At 44.3% G+C, this 26,190-nt stretch overlaps 1 protein-coding gene across 2 annotated transcripts in view; it reads right to left on the bottom strand.

Moving 5' to 3' along the window:
• OTUD7B (OTU deubiquitinase 7B) overlaps positions 1-26,190 on the bottom strand; it is a 383,776-nt gene that overhangs the window by 238,779 nt on the left and 118,807 nt on the right. The gene's annotated exons all lie outside the window — the stretch shown is intronic.

Genomic DNA, 26,190 nt, shown 5'->3' with positions numbered 1-26,190 from the left:
GGGCCACCTGGCCACCAGAATAACATTAAAGACTTCAGGAGGAAGGTCAAAAGCTATCAACTGTCGCCGCTCAATCCTCACACATGGGGGCAGAGTTGACAGGTTCGGGTGGAGAACCCTCCCCAGCTGCTGCGACAGAAGATCCTACCGAAGGGGCAGCCTGATCGGATGATCGATGCTCATTTTCAGAAGCTCTGGATAAAAGACTCTTCTTGCCCAGTCCGGAGCCACAAGAATGACTTGGGACAGGTCTCTCCTGATCTTCTTCAGAACCCTGGGCAGAAGTGGCATGGGTGGAATGGCATACAGCAGGCCTGAGCTCTACTCGTGACGAAAGGCGTAGCCGAGCAATAGCTGCCTTGGAAACTCCAGCATGAAGTACTGCGGAGACTGTACGTTCTCTTCAGAGACAAACAAATCTAGCCAAGGTTCTCCACACTGCTAAAAGTGACCTTGTGCCACATCCGACTGGATAAGCCATTCGTGATCCGCTAGCCATCGAAGGCTGAGTTTGTCCGCCCTGGCATTTAGGGAACCTGCCAGGTGTTGAACCACCAGGGTTATGCCCTGCTGTTCACGGTTCGTCAACCACCACTACAGATCTCTTGCAGTTCCTTCCGAGATCTGAACCATGCCGGTGAGATTTACCCGATGCTGTGCCCATTGGCACTTCAGCTCCCACTGCAGAGCTCGCATATGCCACCTGGCAAGCTTCACCAACAGGATGAAGGAGGTCATGAGGCCCAACCGCCTCAGAGTCAGTCTCACCGAAATCCAGGATAGAGGCCAAAACATCGGAATCATAACCTGAATTTCCTGGACTCGCTGCTCGGGAGGATATGCCCGAAACAGCACTGTGCCCAGAACTGCCCCAATGAAAGGGAGCCTCTGAGAAGGAGTTAGGTGTGACTTCGGCACGTTTATACAGAACCACAGCAAATGCAGGAGGTTTGCCGCAGTCTGAAGGTGGGAGACGCCTGCCTGGGGCGAAGATGCCTTCAACAGCCAGTCATCAAAGTAGGAAAACGCCCCTGACCTGCACAGATAAGCTGCAACAAACACCATCACCTTGGTGAACACCCAAGGGCCACTCGTAAGTCGGAAGGGGAGAACGGTAAACTGAAAGTGCTTGCGGCCTACCTTGAACCGCAAGAAATGCCTGTGGCCCGGCAGGATGGGGATGGGAAAATACGCATCCTGCAGATCCATCACTACCATCCAGTCTCCTTGGTATAGGGCAGACAAGAACTGAGCTAGAGTGAGCATCTTGAAATTCTCCTTCTTGAGGAAGAGACTGACAGGCTGGAGGAAGAAAACAATTTCTTCCCAAATGCATCCAACCTCTTGGATTCCCTATCCGGAGGGCCGGAAGAGAACGCGCCCTGGGATGTAGGGACTTGCACGACCAAACTTTCTGGGGCGGGGTGTTGGCTGCGGAACTTGGGGTCGCCCGGAGCTGGGCGATGGCATACCCCTGCCCCTGTGCCTCCTGTGCTAGGCTTGGACCACGTGCCTAGAAGGACATCTGTAAGTGCTTCATTAAAGGGCAAAAAGGGTTCAGAAGTGGAGACCCCTGGTTGAAGCACCTCATCAGGAGATTAGTCCTGACCTGCACTGAGGGCAGCTCCAGTCCAAGGACCTTGGCTGCTCTCTTGACCACCATGGCATAAGATGCCCCCTCCTCCATAACCACTGTTGGGGGGGAGAGTGCATGCCAGTATCTAGGGAGGTATCCAGCCAACAGGCCTTCCCAAGTTCCCCATACCAGTCCAAATTCTCCTCAGAGACATCCTGGTGTTCCAGAGGGCCCATAGACCCATCCCTTTCCTCTCCTGAGCCTAGTGCATCCTCAAACTGCTCTGACGACAACAGAGAACCTCTGGGTTTAATCGGCATTGAGAGACGTTGTTCTGGCTCCGTGTCATAGGGGATGAGGATGGGGCTGGCGGCGCCGATAGGCACTGACTTCGTATCAGATGCCGGGGAAGGTTGCGGTGGAAGGACCGGCATCAACCCAGATCGGATCCTTGAGGTCCCACCTGCGCCATGGCCGGAGCCAACGGCGTCGAACCCTACGGGCCCTGTTCAGACTCCGCAGGACCTTAAGGTTCACCAGCAGGGTCGTTCCGCTCAAATATGCGGCGCATGGCCTCGTAAAATTATTTTATTTGAGCGGGAGTCGCTCCGGCTCCTGGAAAGGGTGAGAGACGCGAAGTCGACTCTGGCTCCACAGAACCTTGCCTAGAGCGTCAGTGCTCCTTACCTCTCTCGAAGACTGACGCCAGCCGAGGTGAAGGTGAAGTCCTCTTGGACTTCCTCTTCTTTTTATGCCTCTTCCCCGAGTGGTGCATAGTAAGAGTGCAGTGGCGTAGATAAGAGTGGTGCATAGTAAATAGTAAGAGTGCAGTGGCGCATAGTAAGAGTGCAGTGGCGCAGAGCTGAATGATGCTGAAAGCAGTGGCGCAGAGTAGAGTCGAGTGGCATAGAGTGCAGTGGCGTAGAGCGGTGCAGAGTACAGAAGCATGAAGTAGTGCAGAGTAGAGTATAGTACAGTAGAGTGCAGTAGCATAGAGCAGAGTGGAGTAGTGCAAAGCGGAGAGGCGGAGAATGCAATGCTGCAGAGTAGAGTGCAGTTGTGCAGAGTGCATTGGCGTAGAGTGCAGTGGTTAAGAGTAGAGTGGTGTGGTGTAGAGTGCAGCGGCGTAGAGTAGTCTAGAGTGCAGTGGCATAGAGTAGCCTAGAGTGCAGCGGCGCAGAGTAGCCTAGAGTGCAGCGGCGTAGAGTGGTTGTTTCAGAGAAAGTGATGTGGCATAGAGTGGTGCAGGCTAGCGTGCAGTTGCATAGAGTGGCAGTGAGTGTAATGGCGTAGAGTCAAGTGGTTTAGAGTGCAGTGGCATAGAGTAGAACAGAGTGGCGTAACATGGATTGGAATAAAGTGAAGGGGCATAAAGTGAAGTGTTACAGAGTAAAGTGCATTGGCAGAGACTGTTTGGTATAGGGTGCAGTGGCGTAGAGTTGCTTCAGAGTAGAGTATAGAGGAATAGCATGAAGCGGCATAGAGTGCAGTGGCTTGGAGTGGTGGAAGGTGGAGTGGTGCAGAGTGCAGTGGTGCAGAGTGGCGTGGCGTGGCGTAGAGTGGAGTATGAATGGTATGGTAGCACACTGCCATTACAGACAACACATTTTTAATTAAATGACCATTACATTTGCACAGACATACAGTTTTACTAATAAAACTATACAGTGCACAAACGCAAAATGTGTGGAAGATCACCTAGTGTAAGGATTTGTTTTGATCATATTAAAGTATTTGTTTTCCACATACTTAAGAAATAACAAAATGTACTTCATTTGTGTTCCTAATGTAAACATTCTAAAATACTAACACAGTTCGATTAATTGTTGTGTGCTAGAAAAAACCTCCTTCCAGTATCCATCAAGATTGTCACATGAATCATCTCATTCTGAAGTCAGAGAAAGAAATGTAAACAAGCGCCCTTGGAAGACGGAGCTTGACATTTGACCTTAGTCTTTGAATGCACAGCAAATATGACAAGATAAGAATAAGATTTAAAGGCCCGTTTATCGTAAGGGAGCTCTTGGAAGAATATACTAAACATGGTTTAGGCAACGGGAGGGACGAACTGAACCTTGATAGTCTAAAGCAAATAAAGCCAGCAAATAGGAAGCCAGAAAATGTGAGTTACAAACCACAAATCCGCTGGTAATCAAGGGGCATAATGCATTCCGAAGTCAACTTTTTGAAAGTCCCCACAATGTCTTTAGCAAACCTGACAGTTGTGCTGTCTGGTAGGCTGCGACCTAAAAAACCAGTCCTATTAATAATGACTAATAAACCAGTCCTACGTTTAAATCAGGTGCTGCCAAGAGGTGCTGCCAAAACGGAGTCACCATTGATGAGGGATGAGAACACATATTATACCAAGCTCTACCACCCTCAAACGATGAAGACAGTTTCCTACTATAGCACTACTTTACTCTACAGCTCTTTATTTTTCCAATTAAAACGAGTGTAGCGCCTTGTTGCTTCATTAGTGCCTAAATTCCCCGTATGTGTGGAAAGAAAACTCACCAACAGACGGTGAAAATGAAATCTGTCTACTTCCTCAGTCTATCACATTACCCTTCACACAGAAGGGAGAGCATTCTACTGCGTAAGAAAACCTCTTTGGTTGGCATTACCACAACAAAGTCTGTAGCCTCTCCTCCTCAACCAGTGAACCCCACTTCTTCCTAAATGTTGCCAATTTTTGATGGTTGGGGACACTACTCAAATGGTATGAGTAGTACATAAAAATGCAACAAAATACATAAACTATTGCTTTGGTATTGTCCAACATGCCAGGACCTGAGTGACCTGCAGAAAACTGATCTCAAGAAACAGAAAAAGAGCCCTTAGTACTAACAAGGTCACACTGCCAAGTGGTTTCCGTAATCCTGCTCAATATACTAACCTTCTTTTAGAGGGACATATTCCCAGGCGTCTATAGCTGTGTACCATCAAGCATTTCTACCAACAATAAGAAAGAAAGGGGGCTGCCTGACCTCAAGCACAGGGCATAGAGATTGTACGTTTTTTAAACATACATTTCAATGTGCTGATGTATCAGTTCCGACTAAGACATCTGACTAGCAGAATGCACACCAAAATTTTAGAGGCGCTCTTAAAAGTTGATGTGTTAATGCAAGAGGGCAAAACATAACAAACAATCAAAAATACACAGTTAAAGGCACAATAAATCTCTGCTTAATTAGAAGCCAGCACAAGCAAGGTCATAGAAAAAGAACATGTGGGCTATTTTCAGTTTTAGATCAGAACAAACTCCTGCATCTCACCTACTCAATCAGGGTTCCCTCCTTGCCTGTAACTAAAACACATGCACCTCAATTCTAGTTCACCTTCACGCTTCAAAGGACTGCATAGACTAGCAATCGAACATTCCAATTAGACATCCTTGTTTTCGATATCTAGGGATCTGGGTAGTAACACACCCAGAGCTGACCTGGTCCCTTACCCTGACTCCGCAGATTAAAAAGGCAAAAACAGACCTGAAAAGATAGCATTCCCTTCCACTGAACCCGATGGGGAAAACAGCTCTCTATAAAACGATGATACTCCTGTGCTTCCTAAATGTGCTGCAAAATTTCCCACTCCATCTCCCACACCAATGGTTTTGTTTCCTTGACAAGCTAGTGACATCACTCATCTGGGGAATTCCAGACCAAGGGTAGCATTAGTCCATTGTCAGAAAGCCACGTATGATGGGGGGATAGGAATGTCCAACCTTTTCCTCTACTATATAGGGAAGCGTCTCCTGGTAATCAGTGATTGGTTCTTGGGGGATGGTCGGACCCTGCATATCAGCGAGAACTCTAGGGTCTGGGGCATTCAAAGCTTCTTGACATAGTCTATGGATCACCAATCCCACAGGACACTCCAGCGGTGACAAAAATCGGTCCTTTTGGCCTGGCGGTCTCCACTGAGATATACTCGACGGGACGCCAAACTCACGCTCCAGACACCGTTGTAGCTGGCCGTGTGTACTGGGGACATGGAAGCATTGGAAGAGTTCCGAAAGTGGGACCTTATTGGCATCTCCCAAATAGTAGATATCTGGTCGGGGGCACATACGATCCTTTCAGGACTTGCAGGGTTTATACTCCCTCAGCGCCAATCAGTTTTATAAATACCTGCAAATTCGACATGCCATCACTCCACTCATCCCTAAGGGCACCACACTGCCAGAGTTCAGCCCTTTGACAGCTAAAATTATCATGGGAGCCCTGGGGAAGGGAGGAGTATCCCAGATCTACCAGTCCCTGGTGATTAATTCCCCCAATACCCTGGACCAGCTACGATCCTGGAGGGAGGGTTGGGTGGGCCCCTTAGAAGATGCCAACTGGAGAGACGCCCTCATGGCCCACCAAATGATCACCATATCAGTGAGGCTTATGCTGATTCAGCTTTATTATCTTCACTGTGCATACCTCACACTGACCAGGCTATACAGGGCGGGACATCTCCGGATTCGAAGTTGTCCGCGATGCGTAGGTTCACCAGCAGACTTTTATCATATGACATGGTCCTGCGATGTCATACAGAAATACTGGGCGGAGGTGGTTGGAGAGTTGGGTGAGGTCCTGGGTTGGGAGGTTTCACTTTCTCCTCAAACACTGATACTAGGAATAATCAAGGGCATAGATGGCACCAGGGTAGATCAGGCTTGCATGGCCACTGCCACCACGGCGGCCAAAAGAAATATAGCTGCCAGTTGGAAGGACCCTATACCTCCCTCGATCTTCCAATGGCGCGGGGGTCTTTACTGGTGTGCCGCACAGGAACAACCGGTGTACGAAGCCCGGGGATGTTCAGCTGAATAGAAGAGAGTTTGGGACAAATGGCTGGGGCTGATGGATTAATAACGAGGAGGGAGGTAAGGGGGATTGGCTCCTCAAAAGTCATCTCTGCAAGGTGAACAATTAACGTCATTGAACATTGGATCATCTTGAGTGGGTCAACTTGGGCGCGCCATGCTTGGCGACAATGCCTTACGGAGCGACTGTGTTTAAATACTATATTTGTTAAAAACCAATACAATTATCCCCAAACAAAAACACATGCACCAATTTCTGAAACAAAGCCCCAGAATATGTAAATCAGGAGCATGCTGCTCTCTTGATCATAATAGATTAATTGCCTGCCTTTGACACGTAAACAACCGATCAATTTGGAATTGGTGGTCCTCAGATTTAAATGGATCACTTAATATTATAATCTGGTTTAGGGCATAGCTGACTGGTCATCACCGCAAGTAAAAAAAAAAAAAGAAATTCTGACACATCTGGAAAGTGGGGTGCGCTCCAGTTTATCAGTTTCTCCAGCTCTCATTAATGGCATCTCTGCACCCCTATTCCACTTAGTTCGTAAAAACACGTTCCTGAACTTATTGTGAAAAAACATAAGGAGCTGGAACACCATAGGGACTGAAGAAAACATTAATATCTAAAATGAGGCTGTTTGAGGGAAAGATCGAACGACCACCATTCTCTTGTCTCAGAAAGTATGGATGTATTAACTAAAATACAACTAGCAGTAATGACTAACATAGTCACCTACTATTAATAGTATGAGTGCTTCAACAATACACTTAAGGGGGCAATGTGCTAGTTAACTCACAAAAAACTATTTAACAACTGTCTTAATGTCATGGCAAAAGGTTGCTCAGTGGAAAACCAAAGCCATCACTTGCCAGGTTAATAAGCATATGCTACAAATTTGAACATGAACTGAGCTTTCTTCCTAGACATAACTCAGCATTATTCGCTTATGGCTTTCAGAACAGCCTTGATGTATTGACAACTAAGTCTTTAATGGAATAGCTTCTTTCGGAAGATGATGTTTACACTACACCATGTACCCGATTTCAAGATTAAACCATTAAATACTTAAAGTCAGAACGGTAGATGTAGACTGAAAGATATAGAGAACAGGACCTCAAGAAAAAATGTACTACATCAGAAATATCAGCGCTACTAAAGATATTCAATTAGGATCTTCGAGTTTGGGTGCACGGAGATGTGTTCTGTGAAAGACTTTCAATAGCTTACTAAGTATGGCACAATTTAGACACTTTAAGGGTAATGAGTTCCAGCCCAGTGGGCTATGACCGTAAAATAATGTTTGCCATTTTGAAAGTCAACCCATTCAGAAGATATGGAGCAGTTCATGGCGTTATACCCTACAGTGTGCTATAAGGAAAACATCATAAAACAGAAAAGTTTCCTCAATCCAAGAAGTTTAAATGAGGAGAGCTGTGCCATTATTTCAACTGAAAACATTGTTTAAAATCCCAGGGGTGCTAGCTTTGAGGTAGTATTAAAGTCCAAACTTGAAAAAGGATGAGGACTTGAATAGGTTTTCTAAACTGCTCTCCAACCAGATTAGGTCACAGACACAGGGTATGAAAATTGCCTCGCAGATATAGTTTCTTTCTTGATTTTTTTTTTTTTTAGGAACAAATTTTATTGATTTTACAGAGATCAATACAAGATTTCTGTACGATAAAGAACATTTGAATAATGACAATTGTGAAAGGAGAGAAGTTACAGTCCACTTCATATCCAATATCGAAGGATAAAATATGGTAAACAAAAACAACATCAACGACCGCATCAAACCAGGCTGAAATCTGCGCTTGATCTCTTGCTTACGTCTCATGATTGCATGCGTCACCGTTGCGGGTGTAAAGTGAGAGTATGAGGCGTCAATTTTAACGGTTTGTTCCCACATCGGGCAGTGATGGAAGATCTTCTGTGGTGTGCGTCTCGAAGGGTATGTTCCTATATGTGGCCCACTGCTTCCAGATTTTAGTATGCTTGTGTGGATATCCCCGGGCAATGAATACCGGCCGATCAAGCTCAATGGCATAATCCAAGCCACCCTTCCATGTCAATATGCGAGGGGGGCTTTCGGCCTTCCAGTGTTGTGCGATGTCCCTTTTGGGGAGTGTCAAGGCCAGGAATAGTAAATATCTTTTATAATGATTGCCCCCTATTTCTTCCGTGCAGGAGTGTGAGTTTGGGGGTCGAGGAATATCCCATTTTAATACAACGGATAGGCATTGCAAACCCCCAGCCAAAATCTGTCAAGGGTAGGGCACGTCCAGACTGTATGTAAGAAGTTGCCCTCTGTGTGGTAATGAAGACATAGGGGAGAGGCAATCAAACCAGCCCACCATGATCTACGACGAGTGTAGAACACTGTGTGAGTATTTAAATTGTATATACCGGAGCCGGGTGGTGATTGTGGCTCCTCGTGGTGATTGGAGTGCCTCGGATCAATTGTCATCTATGGGTCCTATATCTGTGTCCCATGAGGCCCATAGGGAGGCTAGGGCTGTGTGTAACTAGGGTTTGGTAGATTTTAGAAATTCTATGGTCTCTCAGGTCCCCCATCAGAAGGTTGCCCTCTAGTGTACTGAAGTTGGGCAGGGTTGACAGATCTCCAATGTAGGGGTGCAAGCCATAGTGTAGCTGTAAATATTTATATAATTGAGATTTTGAAAGGATTTCATGATGGGACCTCGCATGACATCCCCCAGGGTTGAGACACCTATGTTATCCCATCCGCGGAACCCTTGTAAATCTGCTACCTGAGGAATTAAGTGGTTTCTCCACAGTGAGGTCTTCCCTGTGAGGCGACCCCACCAGCCCATGCGCCGCGATGCCTGTCTCCAGGACAAAATTACCACCAGTGTGGCGGGGGAAGAGTCTTTTTGGGGTAACTTTTCTTGAAAAGATTTGTCGTAAATCATTGCTAGTCAAGGGGAAACGTAATCAACTGTGGTAAAGCAGAAATCTGACCAAAATGTTAGTCAGCCAGTCAAGTACAGTAAATCAGGGAACAATACCAAAATGGCAGCTCTGGTGTGGAATGTTAATTGAAAGCACCTAGAAGAGAATATAGGTTTTACCATATCGATAAAATATTGACTAATAACAGCAAAAGGGTTAATTGCGTATCAGGTGAACCTTTAATAAGTCATTAAGCTTGTCTAAGAGATACTTTTTTGGAACTAACTTAAGTGATGAAGATTTTGTTGTACTTTAGCATTCCATTCAAAAGATTTATGTCATGACATTTGATTTGTCTGCTTTTTTGTTTTTCTTAGTACATCAATCACAAATGGTAAAGAGGTGCAGAGACATGCTTTCTTCAGGGAGCAATAAGAATGTACAGAACAAGAGAATAGTGCAAGCAGTTCCTTTATATTATTTAATTCCTACCCACAAAAAAGGATCAATAACAAGTAAAGTGATTTACAACTTTATCAATTCAAGTATTACACTTCTATAAGGTAAATAGGCCTGAGGAAATCATGCTGTTTGGCAGGACAGACAGACATTACATTCAAAGGCCAAAGCTTGAGTACAGACAGCGAGTGCCAGTAATAAAAGTCTGCCCGTCTAGGTCCAAAGTTGAATGGGAAAGTTTATGAGATATACAATACGTGGGAGCGATAAAAAGCTGGTGCAATGTCCCAAGCAAAATAAGCAACATTCTAAAGTGTAAATATCATGTTGAAATCATATGAAGCCAAATGAAAAGACTACCATGTGTGGGTCTAGAGTGATTGGCAGCTGTTATATTTTACTGCTGCTTAACGTTAACTTCCATGTATTAAACTTTAGGTCAGAGAAAGTTTTATTCTTACATATGAGCAAAACAAATTTATGGAAAAACACTGTCCGTGAGCTATAGAGTGTACATCAAGCACAGAGTTGACTATTAGCGTGTGTGAACCATGGTCATATAGCAGAAATGCATTAAAAAAAAGTATTAAAACTGTTAGTGTGGTTAATATCCTCAGAGCATAAAGGATGGCATGCATGAGCAAGACTGAACAATGGAAGAAACCAATTTCTTTGAATAGTAACCAGTTGCTATACACAAGCCAGTAAGTCTAAAATAATTTCAGAACTTGACAAACTGAAGAGCCTCAATACATGGGTCACAAAGGTAACAAATGCAAAAGTAAATAGTATTTTTAAAACGTTTCAAGTAAATAGAAATTCTTGGCAGTGTAGCGGGACAGCCTTCAAAAGACGTGAAGACCTAAAGAATGAGTATAATTTTTTATCATAAATCTAATACCTAAACGAAACACAACCCAGTTATATAGATAACAATGGGATAAACTATCTCAATCTCAGAGACTGATCATATAAATATAATGAAACCTGTGCTGAGCATAGTGTGTCGCCCGTTGGAATTTTGCTGCTTCTGTCATTGCATCCAGATATATGATACAACAAGTAGCATTACACCTCTCAACAAGCCAGGACTATTGGCTTTGTCAGTGGGTGTTAGTTGCCTAAGATAAATAAGCAACAACTTTGGCTTCCTTGTATACATTATTAAAAATGCTTCAGTTCTGATATGGTGAGACTGTGAAAGAAATATAAAGAGTCTCTTCGAAGTTTCATCACAGGCAGTGGAGGGTGGTACTGCCGCTGAGTTAAGATTTGTTTTTTGCCCTGAGGGTGAGGGCAAAATGGAGAGCCCGATAGGGACCCGTCTTAGCACCTGCTTGTTAGAACTGCCGGTGCTGAGCACCGGCAGGATCCGGCCCACTGACATGTACCACCATCCAGTCCACTTGGTTCAAGTGTGCACCTTGATCCATGGACAGACTCATTCACCCCACCCTTACCTGGTTCTTGTTTATAATGCTCAGTCTGGAATAGATTTTAGTTGGCAGACGTCCTCAATTTAGAGCTTTTCATGCATACCCCCTAACCCTGGGCCAACGTCCGACCCATTTACGCTGAATTTACTCATGCACTGCAATTGGGGGTGGAGCTCTCCCTTACCTTTTGTGTCTGACCCTCAGTCACCAATAACCCACTCGGCATTTAACACAAATGAAAACACAGGCTGGAAATGACTCGTACTTCCCTGAACTGTGGTGAACATACCCCTTTGTATAGCGTTAACGTTATCCTCAGGACAACGCTTGGAGCAGCTGTGCGTTTTTATAAAGGTCTGTTCATCATCATCATCATCTTAACAAAGAACCTGAAAGCACCTGGTGCACTATGGACTGATTTCCACATCACATGGTGCCGGTGCATATTACACCAGGCACTTGTCTGTTCCATCTTCCCTCTACCTCGCCCAGGCATGCCCATGCAGCCTCCTTGAGTCTTGTCAGCTTACAATGGTGCCAGCCCTCATCACACGTCATGAGGTGTCTTGCACAAGTAGCCCAGCATCGTCACCTCACGTGGAAGGGGGTTCTACTCTTGTTGCCACCTTTCGCACCTCACTGTTAGATCTTACTTTTATCTCTGAAGATGGGGTAGGCCTCAACATTGGGCACACTGTCTCTCTAGTGAGTGCTTTGCAGACCAGTCCTCCTTCCTTCGCCTTGGGCCTGCATGTACACCCACCTCTGGATCTTACCTCCTTTGCTAAAACGTTTTCTTTTGGCTTTTTTTTGCTGTTTTATTTAGTGCTAACTCGGAGGGCGTTGGAGTGCTTTACATGAGCACCAGATAAGTTACACAAGGTCAGGTTCATTTTCTCTTTCAGGAAAGGGAGCGTTTTGCCCAAAATCACAGGATGTTGAGCTGAAGCCATGACTGGAACCTGGTTCCACCTGTTACAAAATCGGCAGCTCTGGCCATTGCGCCAAATCTTCTCCAAAGGCTTGTACTCACCACACTGACTCTCTTGGCTGGCTGGCTCGCACACGTAGCTTCCGTCTGCTCACCTCTCTTGGAGCTTGCGTCAGCGCAGGTCTTTGTGCCTTACCTCAACTAGGCTTGCCTGACCTGGTGCATGCTGGGAATTTCTTTAATACTCTGCACCCAATGTCTGGTCCCCATCTTCCTCTGACAAGTGACGTGCACAACCGGCTCACACTAAAACACAAGCTCTGGCACGTCCCCTTACAGATTCCCACGCTGACCCACAATATATCGAAGGTTCTCAGATTCTACAAGATTTCTTCACAAACACAACCACCTGGCTGTACTTGGAAGGACTTTAAAATGTTGGGCATGCCATGCACGCTTTCACTTTCCAAGCAATAGGTCTTGCATTTACAAGAGTTTGAGCTATTAGCATTGTAAATGACATTGCCTTCCATTTATCTGTTAATTATCAAAACAGATAAATAAAAGGCATTCTCATTTACAATGCCAGTAGCTTAAACTCTCCAAATGCGAGACCTATTGCATTGCAAATGCTTGTTTTGTATTGCAGGAGCATCCCCCCCCCCCCCCCAAACAAAATAAAGAAGGGACATAAACATGTAAATTCACCCAAACGTGGCAGCAGTAGGTTTGCAGTAAAATGTTTCCAATAAAAAAAAAATCACATACAATTTTAATAGAACAGTATGGATGCTTCCTACTAGGCGGGTGTACTTAGAACAAGTACAGAACACACTTTTGGTTTTAATTCACTTAATAGCAAAATATGATTCTTACTGGTGAAAAAAAGAAACGTTACCAATGGCTTTGAATGCCTGTAATTGGAATACATAGTTTACATAACATGGTTAGCAAAAAAAAGCATAATGAATCGAAAGAAATAGACATAGCTAAAAGAAAGACGAGCTGTGGTGATGTGCACCACTCACAGTGCAAGAAAGTCAATGGCTGAAGTAGGGTGATCCACAGCTCAAAGCTTTGTGCTCCAATGGGCAGAAGCAAAATGTGAATGTCAGTTGAACAGACCAATTGACACATTGTTGGTGCTTTTATTGTTCAAAATGCAGAAGCATAAAAATCCATATTTCACAGGGAGCCATGAAATTTAAGATTAATGTCACGGTTCTATCATTGTAATAACATCTGTTTGGAAATCTTTATCATTGTCAGGGGTGCTAGGATAAAGAGGTACACTTGTCTACCTGATGCAGCAAAAAACGACAAACTATGCTGTACATTCGCTAGAAGTATTTCATCCATTTGAGCTTGAACCAACATTAAATGGCATAAATACACTAACCCTTATGATTGGACATTACTTTATCAACAAATTATTCGTGAAAGATAAACCTTAACATTCTTATTTCAATTAGAGTCCATTATTAGCTGAACTATGAAAAGAAAACGTTAAGCTTTTTCAAGCCAACTTCATAATATATGTTTTTTTTTTTTATAGATCAAAACATAGATAATGGGCAGAGTGCAGTATGGTCCTACATAAGCAGCTCAGGGTTCCGGTGACACTTACAAACCACTTGGCCTTCGGATTACTGGTTTATGATGTCACCACGTTTCAAATGCAATAATAGACCATCTTACATGGTTACACATTACATATCCTATAACTATGGGGGAAAAAAAAAATATATATATATATATACACACATATACACACACACACACACACACACACACACACAGATAGATAGATATACACATTGAGACTTGAACCTCCTGAGGCGGAAAGCCGGGAGCCACCTTGCAAAATTGCTTTTAAAACTTGTGCTAATTGTTTTTAATCCACTTGCAAACCCTCTACCAGCACTTACCTGAACACCCCAAACAGTCGACATAAACACTGTTCAGGGGCTGAAATCGCTCGCTAGCCGCCATCACCGGCCTCGAGGAGCCACGGGACACGCCCACTCCTGCTGGCCACGCCCACCCTCCCAACACCACCTATAAACCATGTGTCAGTTCAGGCAGCGCAGCGGACGAGCGCAGCGGGCGCGACGATGGCGCGCCAAAGGCGCGCTTAAGGCGAGCTCGTCTGCGCTCGTCCGCGCTAGGCAGAGCGCAGAGCCAAGCCATACTACTAAACCCAGCAGCCAGACCTGGAGATATGAAAAAGACGACTTGGTACACCTTAACAAAAAGGTACGTGACTCATGCCTACATGGCATACTCGTTGACCACCCCTCTACCCGATGCGCCCACTGCCCATACAGTCTTAACCCCTCTATACCTATATCCCCTCCCCCCATCCCGATACGTATGGCCCTTATCAACTGCAGATCTCTCCCTAAGCACTCGACAGAAATCCACCTTCTATTGGACCACAACAACTTAGAAGTGCTTTTCCTAACCGAAACATGGCTGGGACCGGACTCAGACCCTGACATTGTCAACTCCCTTCCCCCGGGCTTTCTCATACAGCGCTTAGACCGACCTAAAGGAAGAGGTGGTGGCATTGCCATTATCCATAAAGACCAACTCTCATGCCGCCTCCAGGGCAGCCCCCTCGCTGACTGTGAAAACGTCATGTTTGCTCTCCAGGTCTCCCCATGCCAAACCTTATCAGGCTTCCTCATCTACCGTCCCCCAGGACCTTTAGGTCAGTTCTGTGAATCCTTAACGGAACACTCGTACACCCTGACCGCAACCAACTCCTCATGCTTGATCCTGGGCGACCTAAACATCCATTTAGATAAAAAAGAATTCAAACAGATCGCCGACTTGATAGCAGACCTCGAATCCCTTCAACTGAAACTCCTAGGTCATTTACCCACTCACACATTGGGACATTTGTTGGACCCAGTTCTTACCAACATTCACGACCTTACTATCTGTGATCCTATTCCAGTCCCTTGGTCTGACCACTTCCTCGTTCCTCTACACTGGCAGATCTCCCGTGCGCCCCGCACTACCGCCCCTCCCAGCAAACCTCACGTTCTTGGTCTAAACTTGATGTAGAAACCTGGAAACTTCACCTAGAGAGCTCCCCTCCTGCACCCAACAATAACCCTGTCAGTGCTGACGCAGAATTCTCAGCCTGGATTGCCAACACTCTAGACAAAACCCTCCCCAAAAAAGTCTCCTGTAACCCACGGAACAAACCCACCTCCCCCTGGTTCACTGATGAATTGCGACTCCTAAAAAAAGCCTGCAAAAGATCAGAAAGAAAATGGAGGAAAAATTTCGACCATTCCAGGAAAACTGAATATAAAACTACCCTTGTCACCTACAAAAAAGCAATCAAAGTTGCCCAAATCAACCACTTCGAGGATAAAATTAAATCCTCGCACAACTCAGCCCGGGAAACCTATCAAAAAGCTACTCAAAACACCTGATCCCCCCCCTCTGGTGGAACCTTCAGTCACCCGCTGCAATGAACTTGCAGAATTCTTTAATTCTAAAATTACTAAAATCATTAACTCACTCCCCCCTACCTCCTTGAACGCCTTCTGTGCCCCCCTGACGTCAACCCACTCAACAATCAGCTGTCAGCCTTCACTCCGCTCACAACTGATACCACTCTCCACATACTCAATTCTATTAAAAGTGGCAGTCCCTCCGACCCTGCTCCACTGAACATCCTGAAACTAGTCGGATCCACTATTCTACCTATTCTGACTAAACTTATTAACGACTCTCTCCCTAGGTATTGTCCCCCCCAGCTGGAAAAGAGCCACGGTGGAAGCATTGCTAAAAAAACCCCACCTTGATCCACTAGAACTCGGCAACTATAGGCCAATTTCCTTACTCCCAGGTACCAGTAAAATAGCTGAGAAACATGTTAACCAAAATCTCTCCCAATTCCTCGAGTCCAACAAACTACTGAAACCCTCCCAAACGGGATTCAGGCCAGGCCAGAGCACCGAGACCGCAATACTGGCAGTAGTCGAAGAGGCAAGGAAGATCATAGACTCAGGGGGATCAGTGGCAGTGATCCTCCTGGATCTTAGCGCCGCATTCGACACCGTCAACCACTTTATCCTGACCCAAAGACTCAAACACCTTGGAGTCACAGGAACGGCTCTGGCCTGGCTAGAATCCTTCCTCAATAACCGACTCTTTCAGGTGAGAGAGGGCACCTTTACGTCCAGACCCACAGCCATTAACTGCGGGGTACCACAGGGCTCGTCTCTGAGCCCAACCCTTTTTAAGGTCTATATGTCCCCCCCTTGAGATGATCGTCGCCCCCTATGGCATCAAACTCCTGACATACGCCGACGACACTCAACTTGTGGTCTCCCTTAACCAGCAAGACCTCTCCATTCCCAACCTGCATACCTGCTTGATTGAAATAACAAAATGGATGAGTAGCTCCCACCTCAAGTTGAACAACGAAAAAACTGAGATCATGTTCTTAGGCAACAAATCTTTATATAGTTCCATCTCCATATGGCCGTCAGCCATGCCCCCCCCCCCCTGTGCCCAAACCTGAAATTAAGAGCCTGGGCATCTGGTTAGACGAAAAACTCAACTTCTCAGCCCAAGCACGGAAAACCGCTGGAACCTGTCACGGTCTGCTAAGATCGGCAAGAAAAATTCTACCCTTGCTTCCGACTCAATCCCGCAAACTCCTCATCCACGGCCTTGTACTATCTCGTTTAGACTATGGCAACGCCCTATACCTAGGGGCCCCCAAAAAAGTTTTAGCAAAACTCCAAACGGCCCAAAACGCGGCAGCCCGCATTCTCACAGGTACCCATCGTCGCTGCTCAGCCAAACCGTCTTTGAAGGCCCTTCACTGGCTCCCGATCCAAGAGAGAGTTCAATTCAAGGCTCTCTGCACGACCCACAAGATTATGCATGGTAAGGCCCCTCCCATACTTCAAAATCTTATCTCACCCCACACCACCTCTAGAACTCTCCGCTCTTCCAACTGCAATTTAGCCTCAGTTCCTAGGATCAGAAAAGCCCGCTCAGGCGGCCGACTGTTCTCACTCAACGCTGCCAAACTTTGGAACTCGCTCCCCCCTAACCTCAGAGCCCAACCTAACCTTCTTTCATTCCGTAGAGCACTTAAAACATGGCTGTTCCCATAAAGCATCTCTCACTAGGTTCTTGTCTATCAGCGCTGGGACGCCCATGGGCAGCCATGCGCTCTACAAATCTGTAAAATAAAATAAATATATAGATGCACACACAAATATATTTAATTTACGATTTTTTTAAATTACAGAATGATGCTGAAACAGTTAAAGCGATCTCTAGGCCAGACTAAAAATAGTTGTTTAAAAAAGTGAACTCAGCGTTGTGTTTTGGAATTTTTATGTTGCCCGCCAAGCTGAGGTCAGACCGAGTAAAAGGAAAGGAAGAGAAAGGACAAAAACAAAAAACTCGAGACCATAGTAGCACATGGGACAACCAATGCAATCAACGAGAGTCATAAAGATGATGCTTGAGGCCAGAATATGGAATATACTATCCCTGGATACAGCCCTCATCCCAGCAAGCAATTGTATGTTGAGAATAGGAAATTAGATATGTTCCCTCTCATGGCGTCAGGCAGCGGAGTAGTGTTTTGAACAGCTATTTTTGAGTCTATCCTGCAGTGTTGTTGCTATTATGCCATTGATGTTCTTGTTTATGTATATAGCGAAAGTAAAAGTGATATTTTTAGATTTTGAGGTCTACCAGTTTTTCAAGGTGGAGCTCGATCATCATTCTCCAGGTATATTGTATCTCCCCAGTAAAAGCTCTGCCAGACATTTCCAAATTATGCTTTTCACTAGATCTCAGTCCAAAGGTGAACCAAAATACACCACACCCTTACATCGGAGCATTGCACAAGTCATCTAGAAACAATACCATTCATTTAAAAAGGACAGACATATAAAGATTCAAAGCTAGAGAAGAAACCTGCTGTATCCATGTCTGCTCTTTCTTTCAAAAGTATTTGCATCTTGCAGGGGAGCACCTTGCTTGCTTTATCCCTTGTACAAGAGTTCATATATATATATTTTTTCAATCATCCATCCATCCCCACTTGCATCTTTAACTTCTTTAACGTACTCCACAAATTTGAATGCTGAAGAACGGCAGATGATCTGATCTATGTTGAGTTCTCCTCAGTCTTCCTTCTCTCTTGGTAGGGACATTTTATTTTATTTTTTACTTTTTGGTGACTTTTTCTGAGTAAAATTTTATTGGGTCTACCCTCTTTACTGTAGCGGGAGGATAACTTTCCAGATGACTGGCGGTATCTGGTGGAAGACAGCAGCATTGTAATCATTCATGAGATTGGTTAACACTGAGGGAGCCCCATTTTAAATTCTTTGTTCGCCCTAAGTTGGCAGGGTATACCTAGGCGTGGACCCCTTGCTCACTTTACCACTGGATTCAAGATAGCATGGCTGATGAGGGGTGTTACCCCAAACCGGTCCTAGGATGCTGGTTTCCAGTCCAGGGAAGACCTAGCTTGGCAGTTCGGGCTGGACTGTTCCCATGGGGAACAGGGGTGGCGAAGTGAGCAAAAGAACAATGATGGATTCAACCCAGATCTAATAGTGACTTCGGGTGAGTGTCTGAAAAGTTCCAGCCCTCCGTCTATCATCTCACTGTGCTTCCTTTTTAAAGGAGTCCATAACTACCACGGAAACAGTCCTGGGTTGCTTGTGTTCTGGTTAAAGTCCGGGTCCCTGGCTTGGCAGTTCGGGCTAGACTGTTCCAATTGCAATTGGAGGAGGATGAAGACTGATCTGCATTTAGCTGGATCAAATGACATGGTGTGCAAAATAACGATGGACTGAGATGGCATTTGGAGTGATTACCAGTGGCTGAGCTTAACCAAAGCATTCCTTCCATCACTGTGTTATACAATTATTCATCAGATCCTAAGCAGTTCACAGAATTTCTCCCACTTAAGCCACTTGCAAGTGCATAATAGGAGAGCCTGAAATAAGAACTGATTTTATTTCGATTAGAGTCTGCCAGACAACCTCTCATTACTTGTGTGAAATATCAGTGCAATAAATGGGCATACCTCCCTGAATTTCAATAAAACGTGGAGACAAACAAGTATTGGCAAAGCCAATATGTTTTACCTACGAGAGCGCTATTGGCGTTGCCAATGTTTTTTTAGCAATGTTGTACAGCAGTGTGGAGTGGTGTGGCCTAGAGTGGCATGTTCCAGAGTGCAGAGTAGAGTGGCAGAATGCAGTAGCATAGAGTAGAGTGGTGGAGAGTAGAGTAGTGCGGGGTGGGGTACAGTGCAGTGGCATGGGGTAGAGTGCAGTGGCACAGAGTGAAGTGGTGCGAAGTAGAGTGGCATAGAGTGCTGTAACCTAGAGTATAGTGGTGCAGAACACGGTGCAGTAGAGTAAAGGGAAGTGAAGTGGAATAAAGTTCAGCAGCTTGGAGTGGTTAGAGTAGAGTGGTGTAAAGCTGTGGCTGAGAGTAGAGTGGCGTAGAGTGCAGTGGCATAGAGGACCCGATAGGGGTGGCACGTAAAGAAGCAACATGAAAGGAGGACAGATGTATAGGAATAGAAGCTGACTGGGTGGGCATATGGGAGACTGAAAACACAAGCACCCATACGGAGTGCTTGAACACAGTCAAAGAAAAAAGTAGCTCCAAAACAGGTACTTGGCCCATGCTCCAGGGGAGAACAAAACACAAGAAGAGGACAGGATGCTGCATGCCCTGACAGCCGGTGACGAAGGAAATGAGAGCGACGCTGAAGCTAACAAATGACAAGCTATGGGCGGGCTGTTAGCACAGTGTATATAAAGAAGAATGACTCGCAGAAACAGCGCATGCGGTCTAGGTGTAACCTAAAAGATTAACCCAACTGTGTCCTCATTACCACAAACTGGCTGCATAATGTGTTATTTTTTAGTTTACAAATGATTTAAAAACATATACACACAGAGTAGACTAACAACAAAAATGTGTAAACCCAACACAACAAATAGTCTGCTGCATGACTAAAGCAATGAATGATACTTACCCCCCCCCCACACACAATACGTGGGAAAACAACATTCATACACATCTATAAAGCAACAATACAATCACTTAGAATATCTGCATTACATAAACACAAAAAGATTTCTTCGGAGAACAGAGATGGTTAACATCTGGTTTAGTTAACAGTGTGAACATAAAATTGTCTCCCTCCTTCCAAGGAGAGTGCAATAAAGCAGTGCCATCTTGCACAGCGGCTGCCCCCGACCACACAGCCTTCAGCAGGCAATTACATCACAATCCACTACCATGCACTACTGCTAAAGCGATCAATCTGAATACCTTGCATGAACGCCGCACCACAGGAAGCAACCAACCTCACTGAAACGACTGGAGAATCGTATATGCCTAATTACAGACTCGTGAACTCTCCAGTGCAGAACCTACACCAAATTTAATTGACAGCTTGAATGTTCCTTCTTGTAAAATAAGTCCTTCAGTCTTAGATGTTAAGCTTCCCAATATTACCATCACCAAGGTACTCTATCGATGTGCACTGCTCTTATCAAATCAAATAAGGAGCTAACTTCAGTTCGCCTAACCTGGTATTTCAAAAAATGAAATCTCTCCTTGATGAAACCTCCACTGGTTTAAGAGCTCTAGTTTAACCACTTCGTAGGGAACAGATTTCCTTAAACCTAAGATGTGCTTCCATGTAGGTCTCCACTGTTTGATGACCTCATGGTCTCTCTCCTTGAACCAGGAGGGCACTCCCCATTTTACAACATGAAGCCCATAGGCTGTGCAAGCCTTCTTAGGGCCGCACCAAATACCTGCCAAATAAGCCACCATTCCAAAAAGCTTCCAAATTACACCCTAGACCATCAATTCAATGTCCACGTGTGCAGAAAGATCACTGGCACACACTGCGAGTTTACGGCTATTGGCCTGAAATCATTTGTAATGAAAATAAACATTCACCAACATTAACACTAATTCAACAACTGTTCTCACACTTTAGCTTTGACGTTATTGAACATCGTTAAAGGAGTGGGCATCAAATGCAAGTTTTCATCCTGTCTATGGTGTAAAGAGTCCAAGAAGTAGAATAGGAGCCACCTGTCCAACACAATGCAGATCCGACCAGGTCTTTTTATAGAACGTCAAGAACACTCACTGGACAGAAATGTCCATCGTGGGGAGTTTTCCAATCAGACTGCTCCTATTCCAAGAACGTTCTGAACAGTCATGTGTAAGTGATGCAACACTCACCAAACACAAAACAGAACAAGACAACAACACAAGCACCATAGTTGACTTGATTATTCGTAAGCCTCTGATAAACAGACTATCTTTCCAAACTTGTTGAGAGCTGGACTTTGTCCCTGGTGAGCTCTTTCATTGCTACAAACTACTACAACACTTGCTGCTGAAGTTTCTTACGGAGGGCGACGGAAAGGCAGGTTTCAAAAGGACGGCAATATTAAAGCAGAAATACAGACGATAGAAGAGAGATCCTGTATCTCAAAGTGATACAAAAGTTGAACAGCTAAAATGTTTTTTTACATTGTAACTTTTACGTACTCGGCTAATACCTGCAAGCTTTCAGCCTCTGCCATGGCCCTCTTTACATACACATGATTATTTGTATTTCATCGTCTGCACAGACTGGTGTGCTGAGATGAGACTGAGCTCCTGTCTCAATTCTGGGCAATCTGGTGTTCTTCTGTTTTTATTCTTCCCTGTGTTTTCGAATAGTAGGGCAAGGTCGGCGTGTTAACCTAGGTATTCATTTCCCAGTACAGATCTAGAATCGGCTAGCCTGCACTCCTATTAACGAATAGTGCTTCCTATAGGGCTGCAATTAGTCAGTTGATGATAGCCTGCCGACACCCCAGGGCAAAGTAATTCTTCCCTGGTCTTTTAGAGTCCTTCACCTGTGACCAATCTCCTACCTATGAGCATGTGCTAGGTTATGTACCTTAGCGCGATGAGCGTGGAAACTGTGTGCAGTGGAAATGTCACCTGTGACAATATGTTAAACAAATAAGAAAACAGTGGTTCCCTGTGCAAGATAAGACCACTCAGGCTTCTGCGCCCTTCAAGAAGACCCTTGCAGTGTGCCTCAGTGGCTCTATAGCAAGTTCACCCCAGTGTGTATGTAGAAATCATTCTGCATGTAAGTGTGCACCACCCACAAACCAAATAAAATGTTTACGCCCTGCACAGATCTTCTTGTGCTTCTGCCCAGGCATGCTTTTACTCTGCTAAATGTCCAAGTCGTGCAGAGGTTAATCCAAATCCTGGTGGCTATCTGGTACCTCCCACTTTGTGCTGAGCTTACAGGTCTCTGGAGAAATAAGGCACTGCACTCAGAAAGGCTGGTCTGTCTCTCTTAGAATAAACACCTCTTTGTGAATTTGATGATTATAACTCTGCATCTTTGTGTAAATGCATGGAAAGGGGTGTGTCCAGCACAGATTGACCAGAATTATGATGTTTGAAGTTCATTTCCCTGCCAATGGTTTCGGTCACTGCTACTAGAGAGGGATAAGAAGTGTCCCTCCTACGAAGTCCAATTTTTAGTATTCACATTTATTTAGGACTTTATATAGTGCTACTCTTATCCCAAGGGCTGTTGGTACGCTTTACTGTTAACAAAACCATTAAAGCTGAGGTCTCTAAACTAATCACATGTAACAATGCAGGAGCTAACAAGAACAACAGACTAAGCAAAGGCAGAGGAGGAGCGGAAGAAGGAATAGAAGAAAAGGCCATTGTTCATATGCAGAAGGAATTTGAATGGAACAAAGACGAGATAGTAGCTGAATAATGGAGTCTTCTGGATTTTTTTTTAGTGGAACTGTTTTTTTTGACATCTCAAATGTTTGAGGGAAGATTAATTTAACAAGGACGGATCTGAACGGGAAAAAGGAATTAAACACTGAGTGGGATTTCAATCTTTTGTTTTCCCAATCAAAGAACATATATCTGTTTCTAAGGTTTTCGGCACCACCAAATTTCTAAAACGTGGAGTGGGGGTAGATCAGTTGATGTTTGATGGTTTCGAAGTTGAGGCAAACTAACATGAACTTTTTCCTTAAGTCCAGAGGTAGCCAAATTCTCGAAGTACTGGATTTATTTGGTTGCACTATGAAGATCCAGTGTCAAATTGTTTGCAGTGGATTTAGAAAAAGCCCCTAGTTCTGCTCATAGAAAGCGCCTGGCAAAGACATCTTACTGCAGCATAAACCCCCCATTCTGGGCACCCTTCACGTGAGAGAGAAAAAACTTAAGACAGTAGGGTCACTCCTCTTAACTGCCACGCCCTGGAAGACCAGCAGCTGGACTGGTGGGTGAGGAGAGAAGCAACCACTACTATTATTATAAATAGCAATGCTGAGGTGAAAAACTGCATACCTAAAGAATCCCATAAGAAATGAGCCACCACTGTGCTACAAGGTCCCTAAAGCCCAACTAGATGTACCCAAAGAGTAAAACATTTCAACATTCAAAAGGGCAAGGACATGCCCAAGACATTAAACAACCGTACTCAGGGTGTCCCTGCATTGCCTTTTGACCACACCCTTCCTGACTGAGAGAGTCTCTATCACACTATTTGCAGATTGCGAGAAAAGCATGGTCTTTGACCTTACTTCTTGGCATGATGCCCTTTAGGAGAAGCTGATCAACCTTGTTGCGAAACAGTGTTAAACATCTCTGTACATTCTACGATTGTGGCGACTAAGATCTTAAAACAGTGTGTACCCTTGCCACATGAAAAACTTTACACAGCCATTAAAGAGACAAGGGCCCCTAAAATGTGATACCCTCGAAACACAGCCAGTGTTTGGTAGCCTGTTTTCAACACAGGGACTCCCACTCCACATTAAAACCCTAACTTTGAAGCTCAGATAGTGCAAAAGCTTAAACAACTGAGACAACAGAGACCTCCCCTCTTGTCACTGACTACTGGTGCCCCAATGGTCAAATGCGTTAACCCTGCAAATCTGCCTTACAGTAAGCTCTTTTGCACCACAACACAAATCTTTTTCTGTGGATGGGGACCCTATTTTTGGGGATATGGGTCTTGGCATGCCCACTTGCAATTACATATGTTAAGAAACCTAGATAAATGGCAGACGCATCCCAGCATTCTTGACACACCATTAGTATTCTGTAAAGAACCTTTATAGCACTGACTGGGTTTCTATAAAATGCCACTGAGGGAATTTAGGGACAAAGATTTGTTAAAACAGCTGGAACTGAAGATCTTCATCAATAAGATACCACTGTACAATAACAGTACACACTGTTCTGAATTACAGCACCTTAATTTGTAAAGCACTAACATACTGGTTTATGCAGTGTATCTTCGTTCAAAAAATCATAACAGCCTTCTGGTTTAGGTGCTTATCTTTTTTCCCCACTCTTCAACACTCTGTTGCAGTGAAGACATGCTTGTTTAAAACTATAGCTCAAACCAAACAATGACCTTTGAGTGTTCGTACTTTGTGCCAAACAACATCCAAGTTCCAAACAATCATCAGCAATTTGATTAAGCCATGGCTGTTCACCCACACATTTTTTTATAGTATCAAAAATACAAAATCTTCACTTGCCTCCCAATGAGCAGTGGAAGGAGACCCAAGTAACTGAGACCGAATTACTGAACAACAATTCCTTGCCAGAGAATGGACAGTAATCATCAACTGCGCTTGGACGTGGAAAAAAGGTCCGGCCTGGGGAATGGGGAAAACAGACAAATTAAATGTATCCAAGAATACATTTATAAGAATGGCGCCTTGATTTGAGCACACTTAAGGTTGAGGTACGCTTGTGCTTCATTTAAGTTAGGACACTTTAATAACAAATTGGAAATTTAGAAGAAATTTGGCTATTATTAACCATAGGAGAAGTGTATTTCAGTAAAAAAAAAAAATGTAAGTACATCTCTATCCCTATCTCTATTATTGCATATTCTCAAATTCATCCTCCTGTTTTCCTTATCACAGGCTTAAAAGCATGTCTTGAACTATTTTTCCTCACTCATAATGTATTTGTACCTGTTCAAGTTAATCAGCTTAGTCCATTTTTATTCTATCTTCTCGGCTCTGACGCCGCAACATCTGGACATTGACCTTTGACATAAAACACATTTTATAATTTATCATGAACTTCACAAAACAGCCATATTTTTCCTGCCACCTTCTACCTTAACTCCCTTAACCTTCTACACCTTAACTCCCTTAACCATCCACATTCCCGCTACCCTGCTGAAACATATGGTCTGCTGTTAAAAAAACAAATCTCACTATAAAGCTTAGACTCATAACTGCCTTGCAGTACTACACAAACAAGAAAATGCTAATATATATGGGCAATTCATATTCAGATTGGTTTGGAAAAAGATTACAACATGCAATTAAATGCTCCCAAATATACTAGTGAACCAAAGCCTTTTCAAAAACGTTTTGATTCTCAAATGGGCAGTTGGGACCTTGGCATGCTGTCCGGAGACCTGGTTAGCCAATGGAATGTTAACAAAACAATGGAAGACAAATGGAAACTAAATCCAGCTTCTGAAAATACATATCTGACTAATGCAGGAAAACAGAATCTGACTTAAAGATTAAATCTGAAAAAACATTTTTTTCTGACAAAACAGGTATTTATTTCAAGATTTTATATCCTAATCAATGATGCACACTCAGTTTCCATTTTACAACATCTTATACCCGGAGATACACTGCCCTACAGAGACTGATGCAATGTGGTTCCTGACTTTCAACTTTTCCACCAATGTCACTTTAAAACAAAATAATAATTCTAGGTCATTTTCTTGACCTTTGATCTCTCCGAAAGAGGATAGTTACCTTTCCAGAGCTGATGATTTAGGAGGTCACCTGTTGTATAATGCCCTGTTACGTTATTGCATGCCATACTGGATTGCAATCCCTCCGAGTGTAAAGTTCTGGGTTCACCATTTCTTAATAAAACTAACACTTCCATCTGGCTGAGACAGAGGACAAGGCT

This window comes from Triturus cristatus, chromosome 12, assembly GCF_964204655.1.
Source record: "Triturus cristatus chromosome 12, aTriCri1.1, whole genome shotgun sequence".
Lineage (NCBI taxonomy): Eukaryota > Metazoa > Chordata > Amphibia > Caudata > Salamandridae > Triturus > Triturus cristatus.
The sequence above is the reverse complement of the archived record's forward strand: the minus strand, read 5'-3'. Positions and strand labels throughout refer to the sequence as shown.